We start from the raw sequence: 4,447 nt of genomic DNA, 5'->3' as shown, positions 1-4,447 counted from the left end.
GGGAATGCCCACATGGCTTGGAACCCAAGCCAACACAACATCACAATTTTTCTGTGAACACTTATATAAAAGATCTCTAATGCCAAAAACAATTGAAGACTGCTTATGGGATTTGAATGGAAATCTATTGATAGCTTCTAGAGCACTGCAGGAATCAGAGAATATGACTGTTTTTGGTATCTTTAAAATTAAAACATATTCTAAAGCTTTAAGTAAACCATAACATTCACCCGTGTAAACGGAAGCTTCAGGTGGAAGTTTAACTTGTTGTATACCCTTATATTGTGAATGATAGATCCCAATGCCAACGCAACTCTTATCCTCATGTTTAGATGCATCCGTGAACACATAATGCCAGTCAGGCCATTTATCATTGAGAATGTTTATAAATTCCTGTTTTGAGTTAGGGTTATTTTTTAATTTGGATCCTATGTCGAATTTAATTTCCGGGACAGTAATAAGACCCTTGTAGTTGTGTTGGTATAGAGGAAGAATAATACTTCGATGAGTGGGAGCTCCCAAACTTTCATATTTTCTAAGACTGTTTACAAGACATGGAGAATCTCTATTAGTCCAGTAGTTACCGGTATCAACCTGATAAGCAAGTTGACGTATCTTTAAAAACAAAGGATGAGAACTTAGCTGTAATGTACGGAAAAAGTATTTATCACAAAGGAACTGTCTCCTTAGATATAAGGGCGGATCACAACATTCTACCTGAAGACATTTTATTGGAGTTGATTTCATCGCACCCGTAACCAACCTCAAAGCCTTTGCCTGGATTATATCCAGCTTTTTAACTGCAGTTTTATTACCAGGATGTAATAGGAATGTTCCATAGTCTAAAACACTTCTTATTAAAGCATTGTATAGCAGTCTCATTGTAAAAGGATGAGCACCCCACCATACTCCTGTAAGACACCTTAAAATATTCAAATTTTTCTCGCATCTTAATAAAACATATTCCCAATGTGGAATTCCAGTAAGTTTAGAGTCCAATATTACACCTAGAAATTTCGCCTGATCTTTAACTGCTAGCGGAATTCCATTGTAATTAATATGAGGAGATGGTAGATTTCGCTTCCGAGAAAATACTACAACAGAGCTTTTAGATGGTGACAAATCTAGACCATTATTATGTAACCAACATTTTAAGGCATTTAACGCTAAGTTTAACAACTCACTAACATTATCTAAGGATGGCCCAGCAACATACAAAAGCAAATCATCTGCATATTGAAGCACATTTGCATATCTATTTACAGAAATGTCCAAATCGTAAGTATAAATGTTATATAAAATAGGGCTCAAAACAGAACCTTGTGGCAAACCCTTCCACACAGTTCTATAAATAAATTCATCTTCGACCGAATCTAGCGAATACTTTATATATCTTTCGTACAACATATTTACAATAAAATTAATTAATAAGTTAGGAATATTCAGGGCAAGCAATTTATGTTTTAGAATTGAAATATTTACATTATCGTAGGCGGCTTTTATGTCCAGGAAGGCAGCAACCAATGACTCATTTTTAGAGAAGCTTAGTCTTATGTCTGTGGTAAAAATGCTTAAGCTGTCAATAGTACATTTACCTTTCCTAAAACCAAACTGGTTTCTCGATAATAATGTATTATGTTCTAAAAACCATTCCAGCCTGATTTTAATAAGGTGTTCAGCAGTTTTAGCTAATACTGACGATAATGCTATTGGTCTATACGATGTTGGATCTGAACTCGGTTTATTCGGCTTCCGTAATAAGATCAAAGTTTGGGACCGCCAGGATTCGGGGACGATACCCGCCATCATAACGTTGTTGATCAAAGAAAGGTAGTACCTGAGACCATTGTCGTCAAGATTCGATAAGAAGGAATAAGGAATTCCGTCTTCACCTGGTGCAGAGTCTTTAGTCGTTGAAAGTACGCCTTTCAATTCGTTAAGTGTAAATGGCGAATTTAAATCTACATTACAATTATTAGACAATATGGGGGTTAAGGCCATGGGACATTCAGGTACATAAGGAGGACCCAAACGATCCATGACTTGCTCTGCTAGAACTGGAGATATTTTATTCTGTTGGGAATCTTTAAATGCAGATCTAAACCTTCTTATATTTTGCCAAACAATTGATGGTGAAACATTAGGACTTAAGGATTTACAAAACCTGTGCCACCCTTCATATTTTTTTACCCGAAGTAGCTCCTTAGTAGTATTAGCAATTTCTAAGTAACGCTCAAAATTGTCATCAGTCATATTTTGGCAAAATTGCTTCTCTGCTTCTTTTCTTTGCTTAACTGCATTAGTGCATTCTACATCCCACCATGGTGGTGATGGAATAAATTCCATACCACACCTTTTTACAGGAAAAGTTTCATTTGCAGCTTCAATTAATATTGTAGATAATGCTTGTGAGCATTCTAATATGTTAGAGTGACTAATTTCTGGTAAATTATTGATTTTCTTTTCTACAGCTACACTATACAGACTCCATTTAGCGTCTATCAGTTTATGTTTTATGCGTGGCTGTCTTACATGTTTTGGAGGTTTTTCAAAAGGGAAAGTAATGATTAAAGGGTAGTGATCACTACCACCAGTAGATTCAGCGGGAGACCAGATGAGAGATGAAGCAAGATCAGGAGTGCAAATGGACAAATCAGGAGCACTAGGTGTCCGTGCCAACCGAGTGGGAGACCCAGTATTCAAAATGCACAGATTATGGGAGCTTATTAAATCTAACAACTTTTCTCCATAGAAGGTTGATGTGGCACAACCCCATAATTCGTGATGAGAGTTAAAATCCCCTAAACATAAAAATGGTTTCGGTAAAAAATTAAAAATTTCACTAATTTCATTAAATATATCATTATTAGGACGAGAGAAATATACAGATACATAACATATACTATTTACAATAACTGCAATAACAGACAAGTTATCGCTATGTACAGGAAGAGTGATAGGTGTGAATGTCAGAGTATTTTTGATGAGTATAGCCACTCCACCATACCCATCAGGTCTGTCTTCCCTGAGACAAACATACCCCGGCATTTTGAATAAAAATTCCTTTCTCAACCATGTCTCTTGGAGACAGATGAGAAAAGGATCATGTTTATTTATGAGATGTATTAAGTCTTGTTTTCTACTGTTGAGACTCAAGCAATTCCACTGAATCACTCTGGCTCTGTGATCCATTATTATTAGATATTTGATATAAGGCTTCAATTACTGTGGCAACGTGGGACGGTGTAACTATATTCGATTGTGATAATAATTGAATCAATATTTTAATAATGTCTGCCATTTTCATGTTATTTTCAGTACTATTGTTATTAAAATTAAACTTCTGTTTAGGTAAAACAGGATCTCTTATTATTTCTGAGTGGGCAAAGTGGTCATAGCCTTTGCTAAGCTTTGAGGGTAATCTTGGCTTTGCGAAGACTGTTTTTTTATATGAATGAGGCACTGAGTTTGAAGTGGATGGAATGTTGGATTTTTGAGGACCATGTATATCCTGTGGTGGAGAGGATGATACAGGTGTTGAAAACAAAGCTTCAGCATATGACATGTTTGAAACTGGTGGATGCATTTTAATTGCTTCCATATAAGAAATACAACTTTTGCTCATGGTTTCTTTAATTGCTCTTTGTCTGTTATGTTCTAAACATTTTTTATTTATAGCTTGATGCGCTCCCTTGCATAAGCAACACCGGTAATCCTCCTCTTCCACCTGACAAGTATCACCAGAGTGCCCTTGGGTACATTTATAACACTTTGGCACTGACCTGCACTGATTTTTCACGTGGCCAAAACGGCAGCATCGGTAGCACTGCACAGTCGGATAAATATACAATTCAACAGGTAAAGCCGTGTAACACATGTATACCCGGGTAGGTAAAATTTGGCCATCAAAGGTTATTATTACTGTCCCAGTACTAATGAATTGGTTTGTATCATTTACAACGATTTTTCTTTTGATCCGCCTTATTTTAATGATTGGACCACAACCAAGTGGAACACTCATGTTAAGTAATACCTCTTCTTCGGACCAGTCATTAGGTACACCTTTTACTACACCCATGCGTGTGACATTAAAAGTAGGTATAAATGCCCTATATTTTGCGGATTCAAGAATTTTGTTTGTCAAGAAATTATTGGCATCCAAGTAGGAAGAAAAAGCCATACTAATGCGATTCCTTCCTACCCGTTTCAAGCTTCCGTTCACAACACCATTGAATTTATTATGTTTTAAAAAGCGACCAAAAGTTATAGGATGCAGAGTAGTTGAGCTATCACTATTTTCGCATTCTTTTTGTATATGCACTACATATGGGGCACTATCGGATTGTTGGTAATAAGTACGGCCAATTGGCACTCGAGTTGGTAGTGAGGAGGTTCCATTATTATCGGTGGGGTTTGTAGATTCAGTAGGGTATGTCGGATTTGGGTT

Source organism: Maniola jurtina, chromosome 6, assembly GCF_905333055.1.
Source record: "Maniola jurtina chromosome 6, ilManJurt1.1, whole genome shotgun sequence".
In the NCBI taxonomy this organism is placed as follows: domain Eukaryota; kingdom Metazoa; phylum Arthropoda; class Insecta; order Lepidoptera; family Nymphalidae; genus Maniola; species Maniola jurtina.
This window is presented reverse-complemented; position numbering follows the sequence as displayed.